This window comes from Sinohyriopsis cumingii, chromosome 11 (assembly GCF_028554795.1).
Source record: "Sinohyriopsis cumingii isolate HCF-2022 chromosome 11, ASM2855479v2, whole genome shotgun sequence".
In the NCBI taxonomy this organism is placed as follows: domain Eukaryota; kingdom Metazoa; phylum Mollusca; class Bivalvia; order Unionida; family Unionidae; genus Sinohyriopsis; species Sinohyriopsis cumingii.
Window position 1 is genome coordinate 40,458,919 of NC_142971.1, and position 26,148 is coordinate 40,485,066.

The following is a 26,148-nucleotide window of genomic DNA, read 5'->3' on the forward strand; positions in this document are numbered from 1 at the left end:
ATATCCATGCACGAAAACAAATTGCCATAACCAATACCATAACCATGCACCAAAATCAATGGCCATAACCAATACCATATCCACACACCAAAACAAATTGCCATAACCAATACAATATCATGCACCAAAACAAATTACCATAACCAATACCATATCCAGGCACCAAAAACAATGGCCATAACCAATACCATATCCATGCACCAAAACAAATTGCCATAACCAATACCATAACCATGCACCAAAACCCACTGCCATAACCAATACCACATCCATGCACCAAAACCCACTGCCATAACCAATACCATTATCTAGGCACCAAATCCCAAGGCCATACCCAATATCATTTCCATGTACCAATTTCATGGCCATAACCAATTTGAAAAACAGTATAAATTCCTAAAGTGTGACAGGCTTCTATTTTCTTATGTGGCTGTTGTCAATGAAGTCTTTCCTATTTACTCTCTAATGTGGTGAAGATTCCTTTCATCTATAATCAAATGCAAGAAAAAAAGAAAGTAGACTTAAATGATCTATAGGCTTGGTACTTTCCATTTCTAAATTCAATTTCAAATACTGATGAATAGGGGGTTAAATGGCATGCGATCTGTTGTTGTCCAGCCAGCATTTACATCGGAACTTGTATTCAACATAATTTTAAGGCTAGAAATCAATCACTGGTTTTTCCGGTAAAACTCATCTAAGCTCCAATATCTCATCTGCTTCAAAACTTTCAAAATCATTTTCATCATCACTATCATCATCCAATATTTTTCAAATGGAATCATGATTTTAATGTGAATCATGATAGGAGTCAGACATTTCGATTTTCTCTAATGCCATTAATTTAACCAAACTTTTGTAAAACACTTTTGCTAAATGCGTGGTAAAACTACATGTCAAGTATTCAAATGTGTAAGGTGGCACTCTACAGTTCTGTACTTTGCAATGGGTCTGATTTATAAATAATAATAATTTCTCTTTCCTCCTTGATTATCCTATCTATTTAAAAAAAAGGCCTTGTATATCTTGGGTATTATTTTGGTATATGATTGATTTTTGTAATTTGGGTTCAAAGTATTCAGCTTGGCCTTACATCAGATGTGCACCTATAAAAAAAACTGTTACATCAGCTTGGTTGTTTTCACTTCCTGGACTTTTAATTATAATTTGCTATTCATTCATTGCACTTTCAGAAACTGGAATTACCTACTCTGCCAAAATTCTTTTTTTTCCTAGCTTGATACCTGCTGAAGTTAATGTACATTTTACTAATTCAAGTTGATTTTTTGAGGACATGGGGGCAGCCATTTTGATCAGATGTGTGCTTAGATCATGAATGATTTTCACAACTAAATCATGACAGTGATCATAGTGCACACAAACTGGCAAAACCTTGATGATTTCTGCTGTCACTTGAGCATTCTTTCACAATTGACTAGATAAATATTAGCTGCAACACATCTACATCCTAAAAGTACAACAGTTGAAGTTAATTTCCTGTAACTAAGGCCATTTTGCATTGATCAAATCTGCTACATGTAGATTCTGTAGTCTGGTTTTAATTCAGAACAGCTGTTGTTACATGTTCAATTCATTCCCTCATTATTATTTATGGAAGGAAATTGAATTTTATAAGAAAACTACCATGGCATTATTTCTCTGTCTTGTTTATTTTAAACTGGAGTTGAATTTATTTTTTGACAAATTTATTTGTATCATTGCAACAGCTAACTTCTATACACAATGTGGACATTGTGTCTAGCAATTATCTCAATGATGACATTTTGTCTAGCAATTACCTCAGTGCAGGCAGTGTCTAGCAATTAGCTTAATGTGGACATTGTCTAACAATTACCTCAATGATGACATTGTGTCTAGCAATTATTTCAATGTGGACATTGTGTCTAGCAATTATTTTAACGTGGACATTGTGTCTAGCAATTATTTCAATATGGACATTGTCTAGTAATTACATCAATGATGACATTGCATCTAGAAATTACCTCAATGCAGACATTGTCTAGCAATTATCTCAATGCAGACACTGTCATGCAAGTACCTCAATGTGGACACTGTTTAGCAATTACATCAATGAAGACATTGTGTCCAGCAATTACCTCAATATGGACATTGTGTCTAGCAATTATGTCAATGTGGACATAGTGTCTAGCAATTATCTCAATGCAGACACTGTCTAACAAATATCTCAATGCAGACATTGTTTCTTGCAATTATCTCAATGATCACAAGTCACAGTTATTGGAGCATGATGTCTTGTATGTCACTTACACTTGTGCTTAAATTTTCAGTGCAAACCTAACCTTTTATGCTTTATCAAATGGTTAGAAAATTGCCAATGGGTATTTTACTATTTTCAAGTCGCATCTGCATTCACAATATGCTATTTTGATTTTGATCCCAATTTTTCATTCAAGAGAACAAGAAAAATAATCCTTCATTATGCACTGATGTTAAAAAGTAGGAAAACATTGAGATCAGAAGTTTGAGACAATCAGCAATGTTTTCTTATCCTAGATTGATGAATATGTTGTAGTTTTGAGTTTAATGCCATTTCTCAGCACATGATGGGCTATACCTAGCAGCCTGCATAACTGGTGGAGGAAGAACCTGGGAAACACCATTATGAATCAAATCATGGGAAGCTAGTAAGCTACTGGCAATTTTTCTCACATACCAATACCAACACTGGCCAAACGTGCAATTCGAACCCATGTGTACAGAGATGAAATGGCAGTGATCGATAAAGGTGAGCACTTTAGAACACCTGGAGTCCCAATGCAATGAATGTGACAGATTCTATTAATCCTTAAGGTGTCCTGATATGGAGGCATCAACACAGATATGACTGCCAGCATATGCACCCTGTGAGACCACTGGGTACTGTTATCGCCAACCACACTGAAACTGTTATCACCAAACACACTGGAAACTGTTATCGCCAACCACACTGGGTACTGTTATCACCAACCACACTGGAAACTGTTCAGAGATGACATATGAAGGACAAAATGTTTGTCTAATGTGGAAAATTATTGTTATTTGTTTGCTCAGTGTTGAATGGTACATCAACACTTACAAGCTTATATAACTAGATAGTGCCAAATTAATGGGAGTAAAATGCCTTGCACCAAGACACATGATGGTTGACTGAGAATGATCTGGTCAGGATTAAAACAATTGACCTTGGGTCGCAAGTCTGTTATGGTGACCAATGAGTCACCATGACAAACCTACTGTAGACAGATTAAATACAAACCAAAAAGAATAAATAAGAAATTGAAATTAATGGACTTCCCTAATACTGTCCTTTATAAGTAGGCATTCATATATGGGGGATACATGTTGGTCCTTTTAGGCAAGTTTTATTGTATATAATGACAATACGATCACACCAATACCACAGATCAGGGGTGCACAACACAAGCATTTACATGGGCGAGAATCGACCGTCACAGATCAGGGGTGCACAACGCAAGCATTTACATGGGCGAGAATCGACTGTCACAGATCAGGGGTGCACAACACAAGCATTTACATGGGCGAGAATCGACCGTCACAGATCAGGGGTGCACAACGCAAGCATTTACATGGGCGAGAATCGACCGTGACTGGAACTAAGCATGCCATATTGTGAAAGTTTTTTGTCTATAATAAAAGAATAAATACACATATGTAAAGTAGGGAGGCGGGTCATGGGCCACACAAAATGCGTTATAGGACTGTATATGGCCAGTGGACTATATGTTGTACACACCAGCTATAGACAGATCTGCTCTGCATTCATATAACAGTCATGTCTTGTTTATCCATAATATACCGTCTTGTGTACTTCTTGAACAAGTGAGTCATCATCTCCTTACTAAGTGCATATAATACCTGGAAAAATTGATATCTTACACTCACTTCTAAATTTAGATAATTTGGCTAATTTCCCATATTTGCCATCCATCTGTTCAAAAGCTGCAGAATACTGTGTACACATACTCTGAATCACAGCATGCATCAGATGCACAGATGCATTCTCAAATCAAAGCTAGTTAATCAACTCTGACAAGACTTAATCATCCAAGCTTTCAAATTGTGATGGAACCTCAAAATGCAGGTTAACGAGCTTTTAACAGTCATTATCAAGGTGTATTTAAATAAATTGAAATATGCAAATATCTAAATGTCTAAAATATGTGCACATAAAGAAATCGAGCAACAGCTGTGATGTATATTTATGTACATTTTCCAGTCTTCAGGCAACATCAACGTTTATACCTTTTCGATTATGTACACTAGCTTTCCCATGATAAGCCTTGGGTTCTAGCCATTAAATGTTTTGAAAAGGAGTGGCCTTATCAAAAGCAAACTCTTTCATAAATAAGAGTTTAACATTCTGTATAAGCTGGTCATTGAGATAAGCTTATTGTTAAGTGTAGGCCTATTATGGGAGAATTAGAGTACATGTTGAAGGTTATGGTGCTGGAATATGACTGTCATCAGATAGTGCCATTTTGTTGTATTATCAATGGATTTGGCACAACAATAATACTGGCAAAAATACATATTGGTGATATCATAAAGATCTTATACCCCCCAACTAAGTCCATTTCAAATTACATGACTGTTAAAGGAGCCGACCTAAGTAAAAACTTCATGTAACTGCTAGTGTGAAAAAGGGAATTACCATGTCCAACTTTGGTCATTGTGAATAGTACCTTTTTAAGATAAACAAACTAAACAAATGTTATGATTCTACATACAAGAATATCAGAGGATATCAGCTACATGCAACACTCTGTACAGTATCACTGGAACAAGAAAAATAGGTTATAGTGACCTATTTTTGCCCACGATGAGCAGTACCCTCCAAGAAAAATAAATCCATCAAGTTTAATGACTGTGCATACAATAGTAATCAGAAACTAATCTATATGCAAAACTAAACATAACTTTGAAAACTAGGTCAATGTAGCCTACTTTTGAAAGTAGACAGTACCCTCCAAGATGAAGACATGTACTAAGTTTCATAACCATATGTATAACAATTTCAGAGAAACTGAGGTGAATTAAAAAGAACATGATCACTGGGCATGAAAGATAGGAAACTGATTCACTTTTTTGTATGGTGAGTAGTACCCCCCATGATGAATTTAGCAAACAACTTGCATAAGTGTACATACAATCATGTCAGAGAAAGCAAGCTAAATGAAACAACTTAACACTGATACATATGGCAAGATAAAAACTAACAATGGAATATATATATATAATGGACAGGTTAGCAAGCAAACGTGTCCACCAAATTGGAAACTTACAATTATGGATACATTGAACACATTAACCCATGGAGGTTTGTGTCGTTTTCGCCTGAAATTCAAGTAGGAAACATATTTTGATAGCTATTTCTGAATACATCCAAAAACACCAACTTCCAGGTGATCTTCCAATAATATACTGCCCAGTTGTGTTCGAAATATTGTTTTTCATTAGCTATTTGGCTAAATGGACCCATTATTTTTTTATCAAAACCACTCTATTCCAAATGCCCATCTTATCATACTTTTTTGCAAAGGTTCATCTGTTTGTTTGCAGTCTGCCTTAGATCTGAGACCAAAAAGTCTAAAATCCAGACACAAAATCGGATTCCGACCATGGGCAAATTTTGGGTAGAAAAAAGATCTGGTGCAAAAATTTAGGTTTTTCCCTCTGTATTTTGTACTGGAACTAGAAATTCCAGATTATATGGTATCATTGTAGAGCTACATCTGTCTACCTTTCTATAATACCACCCATTTTAGTGTATCATGCATGACCATGACATTACAGAGCTCGGCAGTAGGATACTAACTCCTGCCACGTTAACTCTCGCCAGGGGTTAATGTGTTAAAACACGTATTTGGTGGGTCACCTACCAGTGACATCTCAGCAGAATATTTGGTGGGCTGATACATTTCAGTAGAGTACTGGCATTTGGTGGGCTAACACACATCTCGGTGGAGTACTGGTATTTGGTGGGCTAACTAATACTTCTCTGTGGAATATGTGGTGGGCTAACACATCTCAGTGAAGTACTGGTATTTGGTGGGCCAACTAATACATCTCAGTGGAGTACCAGTATTTGGTGGACTAACTAATACTTCTCTGTGGAATATGTGGTGGGCTAACACATCTCAGTGAAGTACTGGTATTTGGTGGGCCAGCTAATACATCTCAGTGGAGTACCAGTATTTGGTGGGCTAACTAATACTTCTCAGTGGAATATTTGGTGGGCTAACACATCTCAGTGGAGTACCAGTATTTGGTGGGCTAACACATCTCAGTGGAATATTTGGTGGGCTAACACATCTTTGTGGAGTATCAGAAATGAACAGAGGGCCTTAAGATAGATTAGTTTCTCATTTGTAACTAACTGAGTCACACTCTGAAAATAAAGTCTTCATTACTATCATTATTATTATTATTATTATTAGTGGAGTACAGGTATTTGGTGTGCTAACTAGCACATCACAGTGGAGTATTTGATGGGCCAACAAGCACATATCAGTGGAGGATTTGGAGGGTTAACATATCTCACTTGAGTATTTGGTGCAATAAGTAACACACCTCAGTGGAATAAAACAGCTTTTCCGGTACATGGGCAAACTTGATTGTGCCAAATCCTGCGGACAGTGAAGACAAAATTTCCTCTCATGTCATGTTTTAATGTAGCCACCAATAAGGTATTGAAATGTAGATCTATCAATGAAACTGAGAAATATACTAGTTTAATGTTTTAATGTTTACAAATATGATACAAAAAGACTATTATCTGTGCTGTTAAATTAGACATTTTATCAATACCTGCCAGTCTTTCAAGCAACCCTAGTGTTAAAAAAGTATGGAAAAGCATGTGACTTTAAAAAAAATAGTTGGGGAAAATAGGGATATTTAATAAAGAAAATCATTATAACACTTATGTAAATTACTGAACAAATAAAACCTTTAACAAACATGCCCTTGTAAACGTTAACAAAAGCATGCCTTTACTCACATGCCCTCATAAACCAGAAAAGCATGCCTTTACTCACATGCCCTCATAAACCAGAAAAGCATGCCTTTACTCACATGCTGTCTCTTTAGTCCATGTTGACTCTATATCTTGAAGACTCAGCTTTACATCACATGGAACATTTTTATGCTCACTTGTGCAAGTATGTAATAAATTTTCAAAATATAATTGATCAAAAGTAGGGATAGTGGGGCCATTTTTTTGAACAAGCAGAACAATAACGAGGAAAGTAGGACAAATCTGGGCTGCAAGGACCCATCAAAAGCAATGTGAAGTAAACAAAAATATTTAAATCAAGTACAAAATAAAATATAATCAGTTTTGACAGGAAATCCCTCTTCAAGTTTGTATTTAATTATCAGATTGTCATATCATGTTGGTGATATTAAAGTAGATACAAAGTTATGCTAGTGCCAGTTTTATTAGAAAATATGTGGAGACTGACAGTTGACATTAATGCTACCTTTAACATTCCACAATTATGTCCTCATGGTGTAGGTATGTAGGTAGGAGTCCTCTCATCTCAATAATCTAAACAAATGAGTAACTTTAATAAGTGAACAGCCAAACTATGTTGCATTATATCTACGCAGCTAATCCTTAAGAACAACAATTTCGTAGGACACTAGAGCTTGCAAGTTGCAAGTCTAACACAAGTTAAATGAAGGGACCAATTTGGTACTTGTGGATTGAGACTGATGTAAGGGTGGTGGGCTGCCATCATTTACCAACAACATGAGTAACATAAATACCGTATATTACTGGCATGACAAGTCACTGCGAAAAACCATATTTCTTTCAGTCTTGGTGACCCTGACTTCTAACTTATTGATAACAAAATCGATAGGCATCATTCTGTCTCAAATACATGTCATCCACAAAGTTTTATCAAGGTATTTTGTACATAATTATGTGGAAAGTTTTCCTTTTTAAAGTTAGAAGCTACAGTGTCTTGGAATCATGATCAAAGGGGTGTGGGTTCAAATCCTACCATCAGACCAGCCTGGCTTGGATACCATGAGATGTCCTTTGGCATTGTACTTTACTACAACGACCTTGGCACTAAATAACCCACTTCAGTCACTGTCCCAAGAATCAACAAACCAAGACATTTTTAATCTCTGTGACCTTGAACTTTGACATGTCAAATCCAAAATGTATGGGGTTCATCCTTGCCCGAATAAACAAGCTACATACCAAGTTTGATCATGAGGTTGATGGTGGAGAGGTCAATTTCACGTACATGTGAACATGAGTTAAATGAAGGGGACAAATTTGTTACTTGTGGACTGGAGACTAATGCAAGGGTGGTAGACTGCCATCATTTTATCCCCTAACAACATGAGTATAACAACATGAGTAACATAAAGAATACCTTATATTCCTGGCATGACAAGTCATTGCAGGAAACTATTTTTCTTTCACTCTGTATTTTTCTGTCTCAAATACATGTCATCCACAAAGTTTTATCCAGGTATTTTGTACACAATTTAAGTTATTATGTGGAAAGTTTTCCTTTTGTAAGTTAGGAGCTACAGTGTCTTGAAATCATAATGAAAAGGGGTGTGGGTTCAAATCCTTCCATCAGACCAGCTTGGGTTGGATACCATGAGATGTCCTTTGGCACTGTACTTTACTCCAATGACCTTGGTACTAAATAAACCACTTCAGTCGCTGTGTCAAGAATCACCAAACCAAGACATTTTTAATCCGTGTGACCTTGAACTTTGATATTTCAAATCCAAAATGTATAGGTTTCTTCCTTGCTCCAATATGCAAGCTACATATCAAGTTTGATGGACAGGTAAATTCTATGCGCTATACATGTAAAAAGACACATGGACGGACAACATCATAACATACAGTGTTCTATCTTATGGTGGGCATATAAAAAAAAGTCTCTTTCGTGTGACTAATCCATTATGGATTTCTCAGTGAGAGATATAAAAATAAATGAAGCCAGTCCATTCTTTGCACTGACCTATTGATCTAATCACTTATTTTCTCAACAAGTAAAACAACTGAAGTAGATGGTTCAAAAAGAATTACCAACACTACAAATGTAACTATTATCAATCATATGACAGCCGTATCTTGATGAAATAGTGTAATGAGCTTTGGAGACTAAACTTTCAAAAATTTTAGCATTTCAATAATATTCAAGACTGAGGTTACTTTTTTTTAAAATTATGACAAATATATTAAGAAAGTTGTGCCAAATGCATCACATGACTTGAAAGTTTACACTGCTACTTCATGTCTGTCTAGGTGAATAATTAGAGAGCATATGGTATTTGTTAGTTTAAAAAAAAACAAAACAACAACTCTCACTTGGATATGAATGGTAAATGTTTTGGAGGTTGAGATATTCCACCAGTCTATACTGCTTTTACTGGGTCTCCTCACAGATATACAAATCTACTTTATCAAGGTAGAGTAAAACCACATCCTAAATAGCTCACACCATGGAGTTTAATCAATGAACCACTTCATGGAATCATTTAGCTGCCAATTCAATATTGACTGATTCAATGAAAGTTTCTCAGTCAATTCATTTCAATTCAAAGTTAGGATATGATCCCTTTCAACCAGTCCCAGTGCCATTCATGGATGTTTAATCCATTGGACACTCTTTGGCCTAGATAACTGAATTTTAGGTCTGCTCCATTTTGCTAGCTCCAAATGACTGATTTAATCTGCTTGGTGACAATGATTGAACACCAAGATTTAAAAACAGCTAAATGAACAAAGGCATTAAGCAAGTTGGACTGTTTATGCTTTTGTTTGATAACTTTGGTTTAAAATTGGATCCTAACTAAATGACTTTATGAAGAATTACAGACTTTAGGGAACTAATACTCTTGAAACTGACTTTACTTTGACTTAATGCACTTAATGTGTCAAAAATAATTTTCATTTGTCTTTATCATTCCATACATATACCAGAGAAGGATTACAGATGAAGGAAAAATCAAAAGGGTACAAAACTTCCATTAATATATTGTACTTATAAACAAAAATTAAAGGATCAAACATGTTGTTATTAACCCACCATCAAAATGTTTTCATGCCGGCTTATACATTGTGGTCAGTATAAATAGTGGAAGAAGAACCTGGAAAAACTCTGGGAAGGACCACCAATCCATGTGAAGCTAATGGCAAGCTTTCTCACATACCCATATAAATCAAATCCGAGTCTTGAACCAATACAGACAAAGGTGAAATGGCAGTGATCGGTAAAGGAGGGAACTTTAGACTACTCAGGATACCCCATCAAAATTTAGAGTGTAAATTCACTGAAAAACCCCAAATAAAAATGAGAAAGTTCATGTCGAATCTGAAAAAAAAAATGTTATGATCATATGTTATATGTATACTCATTATAAATCAGTTTCAATTGCAAACAACATAGACCCTGATCTTCCATCACATAATGCATAGGCAGATCAGGGTCTATGTTGTTTGTTCTACTGATTAGTCTTAAAAACCTGAATAAACCCAGATCTGCCACTGCATTATGTGATGGAATAATACAAAACTCTTGATAATTTCAGTGTCTGTGCAAAAGTACCAAGTCTCACTTCCCACTCAGGTGGGCTGGACAAATGGGGGATTGATTACTGACAACTAATCACATTGCTTGGTTACTCTCACAAGACAATGGTTTGCCATACTTTGCATCCCCAACCTCATTCTTCACATTATCTTTCCTCCAAAACTGGCACTGAAGAAACCCTGATATCATATTCCATCATTTAAGTACAGCCTATTAATGACAGCAATAACATTCTGTAGTACTTTTCTAACAGAAATTGTTTGAATGATTAATGATTTAACCCTGACATCTGTATTTAAGCACTGTTTGTCTTAGATTTTGGAAAAGGCATTTCTTTTTCCTCATACACTTATGCTGTTTTGCAATAGTCATTGATATTTTGTCTTCCATTTGGAACTTCTGCACAGGCTCAGGAAACTATAGAGAGGAAAACACCAAAATTTACCAGTAAAATAATGTGTCTGAAAGTTGAGGTCTCCACTGGATTTCCACCCCCAGACTCCATGCAAAAATTTTTTAAAATTTTTTAAAAAATTTAAAAAATATTTAAAAAAAGGGCCTGAGAGATTTTCATTTAATCCATTGCTTTAACAAACAAATTTGGGTAAACATAAATGATTTCTTACTGCAAGGCCATGAACAAAACAAAATTCTCTACATCTAGTGAAACCTGCAAATACACAAAAGGACCAATCAAATATGTCCTCAACATATTGATGCCCCATATAAAGGGTCCATATTGAAATAAAATCAAGGGACTATTATATTATATCCATGACAGACAGATCGCGGAACTACTAAAATGCTGTTTTCAACTAACACATGTTGTTTGTGTATAGGTTAAATCTCAATAAAAACAAAGGATTACTAAAAGCTATCCTCTAAAGGTAAAAGTTAAAACTCAATAAAATCATGGGACTACTAAATGGTGTCCACTATAGCTGGAGGTCTTTTGTACGGAGGTTCAATCTAAATAAATCACAGGACTACTAAAAGCTGTCTGCTATTAACAGATGTCCTTTGCACTGAGGTTAAATCTAAATGAAACTGATGGACTCCTAAATGATTTTCTTAACAGACATGTCTTTTGTAAAGAGATTAAACTGAAATAAAATCAACATACTAAATGCTGTCAGGGCCTCAAGTGGCCAAGTGGTCTAAATCATTTACCATTACTGATCACTGCCATCTCATCTCTGTGTGGGTTCGAGTCTTGGGCTCAGCCAATGTGGGTACGTGAGAAAGCTTGCCAGTAGCTTCTCGTGGGTTGGTGGTTCTTTCCAGAGTTTTTCTGGGTTCTTCCTCCACCACTGATACTGGCTGCCATGTATAGCCTATCTTGTGCTGAAAAATGGCGTTAAACCCTACAACAACAACAACAACTACAACAAGAACAACTAAATGCTGTCCTTGATAAGCAGATATCCTTTGTAGAAAGGTTAAATATAAACAAACAAAAAAGGAACTGCTAAATGTTGTCATTTATAGGCATCTTTTCCTTTGAACAGGTTAAACATAAATAAAAAAAGGTACTAAATGCTGCCTCCTATAGGCAGTGTCCTTAATACTAAAGTGACTGCTGAGACAGTTTCTACTGTACATAGAACTAAAGATAAGATTTAAATGATTGGGGTATTTTCCTCTGTTTTGGAATTAACTGGTTTATTTTAAACAGTTTAAACAGAGTATGTTGTGGTCACCACATCAAGACATTTAGCATACTTTCTGAACATGTGTTGAACAGCCAAGTTTAACTTGCGGGTGTGGAGTGGGGGGTTGTGGCTGTGTGCAGTTGTAATTGATTACATGATTTTATTTCTGAGAGTGTTTCGGCCCATTAAGTGAGTAGTATCATTTCAAATCTGCAACGAACATCGATAATTGTCCTGATCATGTAGTTGATATTGATTAAATGCACCACAATGAAACACTCGATTTGCTTACAGCAGCAAATAATATGAGCACAACTTCTGCCTAAATGCTTCAGATGAAATTGTCATGTCTACATTAACAAATTTTGATGCTTTTAGTCTACTATTAATACACAGAATACCCTGCTTGTACATGTACAGTATATTCTCACCTACAAGTCCAACTGAAAACTGCACACTCTGATCCATCATTGCATAATGCACCAACAGATCTGGATCTATCCAGTTTGTCAGGAGTTCTCCATAAAACATACAACACAGACCCAATCTGCCAGTGCATTATGTGACAACAGATGTTGTTTGCAGTTGGACTTACAAGTGATAATATACATTATCTTGGGTTCAAATAAGGGTATACTTTCCTTGGAATCTGAAAGAGAGGGCTGCCTATCATACTTCAGGTACAGGATTGGCATTGTAATCCATAAAATGGCATGTGCTGCAAAGCAAGTCATGTGGCCCTTCTACCATTAACTTGTTTCACACCATTAACTCTGCGATGCAGAAACTAAAGCAATTTGTATCTCCAATCTACAAATTTAATGCAGATAACAGCTGTCACATATTATTTTCGTAATTTTTATTTATAGGCTTATGAGAGAACACTTGAGAATTTATTAAAATAATAGTCATCATCAGCAGAAACCAAGTCTTATCACCACTGTTAAAGAAGGCTTGTTCTGTAGCAAGCTGTCTGGTATTCTTTGTTGACTGCTCCACTTAAACTCTTTATAATGATTTTCGATGAATCTTTTTCTCAATATAATTCGTTCTTAGAATGAAATGGATTAATAGTTTCTTTGTTTTTTCCTGTTACCCAAAATCATTCTGTTTAAGAAGAACACAAAACATGGTTACTGTCAACAGCGCATTATACACACACCCTAATAGTCCTCTACATGGGCACTAGTAGGGAATGGCTGACTGGGTAGATTACTTGCCAGTGTGTTTCAGTGATCTTAACCTTTGGCCAAGGTATGCGGTTTTAAAATAATCTTATTGTTCAGTGTTACATGGTGGTCAGTGTTACATGGTGGCTTGGTTATCGTTATCAAGAGGATGACTGACCATGGTCTTATTGAGTAAATAAAATATTCAAATAATGGGTGGAATAAACAGAGACCTTAGCAGAGATATAAAATAGAACAATACAAGCCCCCGTATGCAGAATATAACAATTTAATCAATTATTTACACAAAATGAAATTGATCTGAATGATGCACTTTCTCCAAGAAACAAAATTACAAAATTTATTAAAAAAATACAATCAGCTGTTCTGTTTATACTGATAAGACAACTTTCATCACGACAATCAAAAACAACTGTCCAGCATGTCTGCATAACCTGGTTGCTTGCCAGTGCTTCAAAAATTCAACACTGGTGACTGGCTAGAGTCAACATATTCCTTTTCCTCTTCTATCCTCTCTCTCCAGCCTCCTTTCTTGTCCTCATTCATAATTTGGTTGTCTTCTCCATCTGCCCACTGTATGTGTGTATATACGGAGCTATTTCCCTTTTTTTTGCAAATAAATAAACCACCAAATATTTGTCAGCTTTTGTTCTTCTTGGATTGAACATTACCCACTCTCTTGTTACCTCAGATATCATCTTATGGTAATTCAGCAGAAACTAAGGTTAATATGGATCCGTTGTTGTTGTTGTTTAACAACATTTTTCAGCACATGATAGCCTATACATGGTGGCCAGTACTAATGGTGGAGGAAGAACCTGGGGAAAACCCCGGAAAGTACCACCGACCCACAAGAAGCTACTGGCAGGCTTTCTCACATACCGTATGGATCAGTTAGCAGCTGGACAGCTAAATCACACAAGCCCTAGTACAGAAGATTAATTTATCTCCCTAATGGCTATTCAGCATTCCTAAACTGAGCTATGACATGACCTAGACCTCTTAATAAATTATTACATCCTGCTGTGGACTATAAATCACTAACTGGCCAGTAGGCACTCTTACTGCTAATACCAATGACCCTCAGTCACAAGAATTCACAACATAATTATGCTAATGAATCAATGAAATGTCATCTCTTAACCACAGTATTTGCTAAGTAACAAATCATTGGCATAACATTTCCAGACAGTAATATTAATTCCTAGCCTACATGTTTCATATAATTTAAGACAGATGGATTCACACAATTCTCTCAAGCTCTTACCAAAAACGTAATGCATGAAATTCTTAGAATAAATGAGTTACGACAAATGAATATAAATAATTACCAACTCATTTCTGACCACAAATTATATGAGAATAAGAAAATTAACTTGTGCTTTCAAGATTCACTCACTTCTATGCAGCTGAATCTCTCTGTACTTTAAGTTCTGTGTCTCTCAAGCTTCAAAACACCTGTCCCATGGTTGTTGTTGTTGTGGGGTTTACACCATTTTTCACAAGATAGGCTAAACATGGCAGCCAGTATTAATGGTGGAGGAAGAACCGGGGAAAACCCCAGAAAGAACCACCGACCCACAAGAAGCTACTGGCAAGCTTTCTCACACACCCACATTCGCTGAACCAGAGACTTGAACCCACGTAGACAGAGGTGAGATGGCAGTGATCCGTAACGGTGAGTGCTTTAGACCACTCGGCCATTCGGGGCCCCGCCCTGTCCCATGGACAATTTAAAACAGGAGATTACTCTCTACTCCTTTGGAGCTAAGAACTTCTTACCTCCCTGCAGAAACATAGATTCACTAGTTTTTCAACGGAGAATATTTAAAACAGAACTTTGTCTGGGAAACACACACCCTTTATTTAGCTTAACCAATCAGGATTAAATTTCACCGCCACAAATTAACACATGCCATCTTTATTCCGCCCTTATTAAAAAAACTGATTCCAGGAAAATTTCACTTCATGACACTTAGTTCAAATAGCACAAAAATATCTCTGGTTCATCTCCACTTTGTCATTTTTCAACCCATAAAACCAAATTCATCTTGCCTCATTCATTGCAAAAACAAACTTAAAGACCTAATGTTTCCTACCTGAAATATTCTCAGCATGTTTTTAATTTTTTTAAAATTTTTTTATATAATGTTTTTCTAATTTCATTATGTTTGTTTTTGTAATAATATTATTATGTTTCTTATCTTATAGATGTTGTCTAATGTTGTAAAGCGCTTAGAGCTTCTAAAGATTAGGCGCTATACAAAGTCCTCATTATTATTATTATTATTATTATTTGTCTGACCCTTATCCCAATTAAAACTCAATCACTCCCCAGCCAGGGATGTTAAAACCACTGCAGTCTAGTGATTGAAAATGGTACCTAGCCCATTAGTAAATTTAACTGCTATGTGTCACAATGACTGCAGACTGCTCCGGTGGCCTAGTGGTTAGAGCGTCCGCCTCGAATGCTGGAGGTCGTGAATTTGATCTCTGGCTGAGTCATACCAAAGACTTACAAAAATGGTACTTACAGCTGCCTTGCTTGGTGCTCAGCATTAGGAGGTTAGTGTTAGGACTGGTCAGCCTGGTGTCAGGATAATGTGACTGGGTGGGACAGCATGCTACATGTCTGCAGCATGATGTCCCAGTGCTAGACATCACTATAAACTGTCACACTACAGACATTGTAATGATATGACTGAAAAATTGTTACAGCTACATTAAAAATCCAAATCACACACACACACACACAATGACTGCAGCAATATGCAATCACCTCTGATCTTTAGATTTCAATAATCAATAGGTTTCAATTGCCTTAAGTAGAAGTCATTCAAAAAGTTGTTCTGCAAAAGCCATCTTCCTTTGAGCCACAATGATCTTCATATTTAACCTTCAGATCCCCGAATCACCATGCCTTTTCTATACCTTAAATACAAACCCTTCATTATACTTTAAGGCATCCAACGTAGAAGTAAAGTTATTACATTAAAACATGTGACGTTGAAAATTTAGTGAAGATGCCTCCTCAAGATTTGAACTTTTGTGGCAAAATAATTTTCCTTTTTTCAGTCACCATGACCTTTACTCTTAAATCAATAGGATTCTTCCTTACCCCAAAGTTTGTGTGTGTGTGTGTGTATGATTTGGATTTTTAATGTAGCTTAACAATTTTTCAGTCATATCGCTACTTCCCACATCCGGGGCAGATGCTCTAACCACTAGGACACTGGAGCGATACCCCAAAGTTTGAAAAAGTCTGATGTAGAACTAACGTTACTATGCAAAAACCATCATCTTTCATTCAACATCACCTTGACCTTTGACTCTAAAATCAATGGGGTTATTCCTTACTCCAACAAGAAGTCATCCACAGTGGCAGAAAATACAAGTTATTGTCAGAAATGAAACTGCCAAAAAGTCAGATGTCAAAACATAATAAGCTCTGCCTTATGGTCAATGTATGCTATACATACATCTTGCATGCTTTATTTTAAAACGTGAAATGTAATTCTTGAAAGTTTACATAACTTAATTACATTAATGTAAAATAATCAAAATTTTACACTCAGTGCCAATTAACTGCTCCTCAATATTGGAAATCTCACTAGGTGGAGCTAAGGTTGGGGAGGTGTATAATTTTCTATAGCATAGTACTTAGATTTTCCTTTTTTTTTTCCTTTTATCTTTCCATCCTTCAGCTTTATGGTGAAAGCCATTACAAGCTTATGATGCTTACAGTTACAAATGACTTCTATCACAAAGTCATACATACATCATTTGTCTGATTTACTGTATATACCTTAGACTAGGTAAGTTTATCATACATTCCCCTACCTTAACCATCTGGAACAGAATCTAATCTCTGAGTTATGTTATGACTGTACAACACTTGATTTTACTGATAACATCATCTTTATTCTTGTATTCTGACGCATAACTGAGAAGTCATATCAAACCCATTATTATGCATAAAGGTACCCGATATAACTGCAAAATGCACAGACCCAGATCTGTCATCAAAATATTGTTGGCAGATGAAAGTCTATGCAGTTTGTTAGACGCAATCAGTAAAACGAACAACACAGACCCTGATCTGCCCATGCATTATGCGATGAAAATATCAGGGTCTATCTCATTTGCAGTTGGATTTGACTTCACAGTACATGTATGTATATATGGTAGCTAAGACTTCTCAATTAACACATGATTTCTGTAATTATTCAAAATTTACAAAAAGCAGAGTTCTCTGTTTTTCTGACCCTTTATCAGAGGTGCAGAGAAATTTATTCTTTTTAAAATGCAGCAAATCATTGGTCCCAAAGAAAATGAAAATTTAACTATAACTTTTTGGTATGCACGGAAAAATATTTTCAAAATGGAATGGAAAATGACAAAACAGGAAACATTACCTGATGGACTTGGATGTCTGATAAGGCTTGATCAATATTATTGCACTTAACATGATTCCCATGTGACATGGTTTTTCATATTTCATGTCAAGTTACAGTGATTTTTACATAACATCGTAATGTTAAATTCTTAACAATATACAGACGAAACGGTATTTATACAATTCTAAAGCAAAAATTAAACACATTTCTCCCCCTCAAAATTAGGTAATCAAACAATGTTGGACCTTTGCTTCAATGAATATCAAGTTTTATGAACCATTATACCTTTATGTGGATCTCTACTTTGTGTCAGTCAAGGTTTACCGATTCATATTCACTTCAACAAAGCCGTGTAATTGTATAGCATTATATGCAGATATGATAACCGTTCATTCTAATCTGTACCGGTTCAATTACAAAATGCCAACAAAAAGATCAACCTGCCACTTAAAATTTATGTTCTGAATGGAATAAATATAACAGTTGTGTCCGTATGAAAAATCAACCACACACTACAGACAGTGAACAAACCAATGTACATCAGTGTCTCAGTCTTAGTTTCACATCTGACTGCAGTACTAATGTGTTCAATTATCATTATAAAAAAAATGGAACACAAGTTTGGGTCATTATCCCATACTGCTATGAAAATGTGTCATGCATCATCTACCGAGTCTCCCACCTAATGTGGTGCAGTTTATGTACCCAGTGCCACCTTTGAGTTTATTGCATCAGTCTAGGCCTGTAATACCACACATACAGATCACTGGTCAGTTTCCAACCATTTGCTAATTATGGATGCAGTTTACCCAATTAAATATCAGCTTTTATTATCTATAGAAAACATTACACTAAAAAGATTTTTTTTTTTATATTGATAGCACCAAAAGTTAACAAACTGAAATTATTTGTAATTAAAGTGATGATAGATGAGAATCAGCTACAGAGAGGTTCCGATGGAGAATTTTCAGGATTTTCTTCAGATGAGATTAACTGCAACAGTAATATACCAATTGATGAATCATCAAAGATAGAACATAAGGCCGTTGTAGGACAAACAAGAAATTTATATCCAAATGCAAATGAATTTGATTTTTTCCCCAACATTTTTCATCACTGTGTGTTGAAGACTATTTTATACTGCAGTAATTATCAATCAATTTCATGGAATATCATATTTATTAATGGATTATTTATGTCAAACAGGAAATTGGGAAGTAAATACATGTAACTTTTTTATTTTTCTGAAATTTTACCTCACTGTGCAGATGAATTTACTGAGAACAACATTGCCAAATTTCCGCTTAACTGAAAATATTAAGACGAATAAATATCCAATTTCTTTTAATCAGTCCCTTTTGTAACAAGAGTCCATTAAAGTGGATGACATACTACTGTTCCAGGAATTCAAAATTGGATCATTTCTTCTTTTTAAGTGATGGATGTTGAAATCACCTTTGATAATCTTGAGCGACAAGATTTTTCAAATTAGCTGCTGTGATGTTTTGGAAATATATTGACAGAAAAATTCTCAATAATAATACATGTAATAGTAATAACAATAAAGACTTTATTTAGAGAAGGTAACACAATTAGTTACAGAACTAATCTACCTTGAGGCCTTCTATCCGTTATGTACAATATATATATATATATATATATATATATATATATATATATATATATATATATATATATATATATATACACGCACACACACACACACACAATATGATGTGAAGAATCTGGCTTGACACCAAATAATTCTGTGAACACATACACATATATAAAATATGAAATATCATCCTGCATTGAAAAATTCTACTGTGAAAATGATGCAAATTACAGGAAAGCAGGCATTATTTAATTTACTAGGACTGTAAGTTCAACTGTCTAAAGATTTCATCCATTTGAGACATTGATTATGAAAAGAAGAAATGCTAGGAGCCTGCCTTATGTCACTGGGAATGTTGTTCCATACCAGTGGACCAGTATATTGAAAACTTTTTTAAACAATTCCTTCTTTGGCCTTGGTATAATGTAATTTTTACTTCTTATGGACCTTAAATTTGGAGTACCATCAGCATCTCTTTGGTGAAAGATATTGCTTAGATATAAAGGAATGGCTTTTCTGGATCTTTATACATCAATTTGGTCTTTATAAGAAATATTCTTTCCAGATATGGCTGAATATAACTTTTATAAAAGGTGACCCTATACTGAAGAGGCATGTATGTTTTGATTTTTCTCAATAGCCAAAGATAAAAATTAACCTTTTCTGAAACATGTTTAATGTCAATAGACCAAGTAAGATTGCTATCTACAAATAGACCAAGAATGTTATCATGAGAGGTCAAAGGTTCATGCTGTCAAATAGAACCTGGAGTTTGTCGCTATCTAGCCTTGCTCATTTTTGTTGCATTGTAACTAGTAGGGTTTTCGTTTTTTTCTGTATTTATGATCATACTGTTTTCCTTGCAACATAATTTAAGCCTGCTCAAGATGGCCATATTTGAGGTCAGCTTGACAGCATATTCATTTAGTCTTCTCATGAAAAACACCATGTCAATATGATTTTCTGTTTACGAGTGGCTATTAGATTTTGCAGATGGATACCAAGATGGCCATATTAGGCACAAGATTAGCACAAACAGACACCGTAAGAAGTCATTTAGTATATCCCTATCGTTGTAACTTTAATTTTATGAGTAGCAATAATAAATTGTAAAACTGGCAGCTGTGATGACATATCTGAGGTCTGTTTTCATTTAGAACTAACCAGACATCAGATGAAGTCTTTCTGTGAAAACCCCATGTTCATATGACCATTCATTCAGGAAGAGTAGAAATTACAATATTTTTAAGATGGCTACTGCAGTGGCCATACTGGATGTATAAGCAACACGATTTTCCTTTGGGACTAAGTAAGTAGTCCTTGGTATGATTGTGTGTACAAAGTTTTACGGTAATCTTCAAAGTAGTTTAGAAGCTGTAGCAATAAACGAACTTGTGCCAATGGAAAAATGGATGACAGACTGCTGGATATCCCACAATGGATGACAGGCAGCTGGCTATCCTGTAAGTTCTTCCAGTACACAGCAGTAGAGCTAATAATCAGGTGGATGGGCACTGTCAATGATAAAATTGCCCAAGGTGATCCCTCTACCTGTAGGCTGTAGGGGATTACCTAGCTATATGGCTCTGAGCAAAAGGAGTTCATTTAGGCAAACACAATAACAATTTGCCCGTAAACAAGCTTGGACAGCATGAAATGTGTATAGCTAATACTTACTGAGTACCAGAAGCTGCATACTTTGATCAGTACATATCTTACTGGAAATAGGAACAGCACAGACCAAGATCACGTCTAAATTTTATTATATTTCTCAAATTTTCTCTGAAATCTCGCCTGTGATACTTCAAAATATTTTGGGATTTTGTTGGAAGTAGTGGTCATAGAGAGAAAGATAGTTAATATGAAAATTTCACACCTGTTCACTGGATGTAATTTTTTTCTTGAAAATACAAGTTTTATCCAAATTATATTAAAATTACATTCTCCATATGGCTTGGTCTTTGCTGGTAACAAAATCCATTTAACAAACTGATATTTATAAAGTCTGGTTGAAATCAGGTCAGATGTACAGCATCTAAATGGTAAGAAGCTCAGCCAATCAGCCAATCAGATGCAAGATCATGTCAATAATATTTACATTTCTCACTCAAAATCATACTCCTGTGACATCTCCATGGTATTAGCCTATTTATGAAATTTGATAAAAACCCAAGTTGCCCAAGTGTGGATAACCACCAATATTTAGATGGAAAATCACTTCACTAATCTGAACGAACAACCGTCATAACTGTATTCATCCACGACCTTGACAACATAAGCCTATTTACCAAGTTTTTGAGAAAATCAACTCAAAAATATGGTTTCTAGAATGGTAAAACACTCAGCCAATCAGTAATAATATTGTCTTATTAATACCAGCAGGTATGGCTTTTGCTCATAAGCAAACTTATGCAAGACCATGGCACCATTTTCAATCAGGACAAAACAGACACCATTAAAAATCATTTGGTCGAAACTTCACTATGGGGGTATAGTGACAACAAGATTTTCAAGACAGACAACATGGCAACTGTAGTAGATGAACAACTGGCACCAGTTTCATTTAGTACAAACTAGGTATCACAAGAATTCTGTTGGTGAAAACCTCTTATATATACAGCTGGCAATTTGGGAGGAGTAGATAACAATGCTTTCAAGATAGCCGCCATGGTGGCCATTATAACTGAGGGTTAGTCATTTCACTTGGAACCAGCTTGACACTGTAAGAGTTCTTCTGATTAAAATCCCCATGTCAAAATGATTTTCAATTCAAGAGTAGAAAAATAAAAGATTTTTAAGATGGCCACATGTTGGACATCAAAAAATCAACACCATTTTAATTTCAATTTAGGATCAACAAAACAAATATAAGAAGTCTTTTAGTGAAAATTCCATGTCAGTATGACTTTCTGTTTGGATGGAGTTGTCATAAAAGATTTTCAAGATTGTACCTCACATCAGAACCATTTATATTTAGGATTAAGTTGACATCATAAGAAGTCATTTGGCGAAGACTTGATGCTGATATGACCATCCATTCTGAAGTAGCAAAATCAACATTTTTAAGATGGCTGCCAAAGTGGCCATATTAGATGTCAGATCAGCACCATTATTATTTAGAACCAACTAGACATCAGAAGTCTGTCCGTGAAAGTCTCACTGATATGACCATCCATGTAGAAGGAGTAGAGATAACAAGATTTTCAACATGGAAACTGTAGTGGCCATAATGGACATCAGATCAATACCACCACTCCGGTGGCCTAGTGGTTAGAGCATCTGCCTCAGAAGTAGGAAGTTCGTGGGTTTGAACCCAAGCCAAGTCATACCAAAGACTTATGAACTAACAGCTGCCTTGCCTGGCGCTCAGCATTAAGAGGTTAGTGTTAGGACTGGATGGCCTGGTGTCAGGATAATGTGACTGGGTGGGGCATCATGCTACATGTCTGTGGCATGATATCCCAGTGCTAGAAATCACTATGAACTGTCACACTGCAGACATCGTAGCAATATGACTGAAACATTGTTAAAGCCATGTTAAAAATCCTAATCACACACACACACACACACACACACACAACCACAGATTAATACCATTTTAATTTAGGACCAACTAAGCATCATAAAAGACTTTAAGTGAAAACCCTATGTTGATATGACCATCCATGCTGGATGAGTGGCCCTATCAAGATATTTAAGATGCCTGCTGTAGCTGCCATATTGGATGCTAGGTCGGCATGATTTTCATTTAGGACCAACTAGAGTTCATAAGCAGTCTTTTAGTGGAAACTCCCTGATGATATTCTATCCATTCAGGAGGAAAATAATAATATTTTCAGGATGGCTACTGTGGCAGCCATACTGGATGTCCAAGTACCACCATTTTCCTTTGAGGTCAACGACACCATGTGTGTGTCAAGTTTCATGGTAATCCTCCAAGTATATTTTAGGAGGAGTATTGATAACAAACTTGTGCTAATGGACGAATCATCGATGAAAGACCATCCCATAAGCTCTTCTGGCCTATTACCATTTGAGCCCCAATTTGTAAAACTTCCAGCTCAGTTACATTTGACAGGTTTTGGCTTACAAAAACAATCCAACAGTTCTATGGCATGAAACCATTTAAGAAAGTTTTGTCATAAAATTTGATCATCCAACTAAAGTTTCTAATTAATTTTTAGCAGATTGCTCAATGCTCATCTCTTTCAACCATCCCATGTAATCCAGCCCTGGTAATATTGACGGTAAAGGCTATAAGCAACATCTGACCTATATTAGAAGCTACTGCTGCTGGCTTGTAGCTATTGCAATTGGCTTTATAGCTTACCTCAACTATCCTGAAGTTCTTCAGCACAGTAATGAAAAATGTATCCAAACCTCTCCTTGTCCAACTTTAGTCTAATTTCCAACAGAATGCATAATGCTTTTTATTCTTGTCAATTATTCCGTAACTATCAAGCCAAGGCTGCTGCAAATCTGACCAGTTGAAATTATTGATATTGGCACTTAATCACTATTCATAATCTGGATGAAGTTTTCTGCCAAACCTTATTATTCCCACTATCTGGCATTGTCTACATGCAGTCTCAGAATTAACACGGAGATTGTATTGATTGGGCCTTTGTGCTGAACTAGCACTGGGAAATGTATTGGTTAGTAACATCATTATCTGTACAACATGTCCTTCACCGATACCAAGTAGCAGAATTAGAAATACTGTTAACCATGAATAACTTAGTATCATAATTCCATTGCCATAGTGATGAATTTTCAACATATCTTCTGGGAATAAGTATCTTTCTGCATTCTTGAATCCAAACCCAAGCAAGTTTTTTGTTCGAAAAACCACTCAGAACTAGTTCCAATGAAAAAAATACAGCAATTAAACAAAAATGAAACTGATTTAATGAATCAGCAAAAAAGCTGTGATTCTGAACAGTCATGATCCACCATGGGCCACCTGCCCTATTTACATGAACCACCCCCACTGATTTCAAACTGATTCAAAATTTTCAAGGAAGATCAAGTTCAAGTTTCAACCTGGTCCATTTTAATGGACAATATTCAACCATATTGTGGAATGAGCTTATACCAAGCCATCAGAACTCAGAGGCACTTTTAACGGGATCAACCCGAGTCCTTTCAACTTAAACATATTGTCGAATGAACTAATATATTTGTAACAGATGCATATGCATCGAGTTCAATACGAGTCGTTTCAACTTAAACCTAAAAGTACTTCATGAATAAAAAACACTGCTGGAGAAAACCCATAAATGGATGGATATAGACGAATGGATAGGTGAGAAAACTCATGAATGGATAGATATAGACAGATGGATGGGTGAGCGGGTGAACAGTCAGATAAATAGAGATATATATACTACTCCACCATTTTACTGCACTGAGATAACTTGCAAAACATGCTTATACCACAAAGGAAGGTGTGCATCCCATTTTTCTATATAAAATACTCTAAAAAAAGTCCTCTTTTTTAAAATGTGATTAAAATTGCTATCAAAATTGATAAATGACTCCATGATATAATACTCACTGTATTGTAGAAAACTCATTATTGGCTAAATTTAGAATCAAAATCATGACATTTTCAACTTTAAATAAATCATACATTTTGTTAAATTTTCTTTTTTTTAAATTTCTCAATAAAATAAAAAATTTATAACAAAATATTAATCAATAAAAATATTTGTAATGCCAACTGGTACTAGTATACTGACAATATTAAGTAAGTCTTAACAAGAAAAATTGTATGTTTCAATTTTTTTTAATAATTTGGTTTTAGTGTAATCATCATAAATGTGATATGCCATCTTCTGTTCAAATGTGAAAGTGTTAGTCAATTGTCTGAGAGATGCCTATGAGCATCTCCATGACAACCTGATTAAATGCTGATGTGTTTTGATTTGTGACTTGCATATGTGTTTGTGACTGTGTTATAATCAACTAGAAGTAGACTTGAATTGTATTATCATGTTAATTACATCTTTTGTATCCAATCAAGTAATGGAGGTGGAAGAATGAAGTTGAAAGGCATTAAAATCCTACCTGCAAATGATGACCATTTCAAGTGACCAATCAAATACTGTATTAAATTTGCAGATGTGACATGCTAGTATGGGAACCAAGGAGAAGACTTATTTGGTAGATGAATAATTTAGTATCCTAAATTAGGTTCAATCTGGCTAGATTGGTTCATGGGGTTTAACAACATGTTTCACCACATGATAGGCTATACATGGCAACCAGTATATTTGGTGGTGAAAGAACATGGGAACACCCTAGGAAGAATCACTGACTCCTAGGAAGTTATTGGCAAGCTTTTCCACATACCCATGCTGTTTGAGTCTAGACTCCAACCCATGTGGTCATAGGTTGTGTAAGTGATCTGTAAAGGTGAGTGCCTTAAACCATCTGGCCACCCATGACCCTTTAGTTAAAAAGTTCTCAGGTGGGCAGCACAAAATCAATTTTCACACCCTTATGGTAGAAGATGTAATCAGAACTAGTTTCAGGTCAAGCCATAAAAATGGTTTAAGTATCAGTGTGCAATCTTTACTTTGGATTGGGGCCCTGTGAAATCAATACAGGAAATTTGACATGAAAGTAAAGTTATTCTCTATCAGCTCCATAATGGTCTACTGTGAACAGTTTTGTTGG

General features: G+C 35.6%; 1 protein-coding gene across 3 annotated transcripts in view; it reads right to left on the minus strand.

The window, feature by feature from the left end:
* Positions 1–26,148, minus strand: part of LOC149787985 (dystroglycan 1-like) — a 215,035-nt gene that overhangs the window by 152,174 nt on the left and 36,713 nt on the right. The window contains exon 1 of one of the 3 annotated variants that reach the window (XM_089974262.1): positions 23,798–23,819. The exons of the other annotated variants lie outside the window; for them this stretch is intronic. The gene's annotated coding sequence lies outside the window, so the exon portion shown is untranslated. Of the gene's footprint in view, positions 1–23,797; positions 23,820–26,148 lie in introns of those variants that run through there. 3 annotated transcript variants of the gene reach the window in all.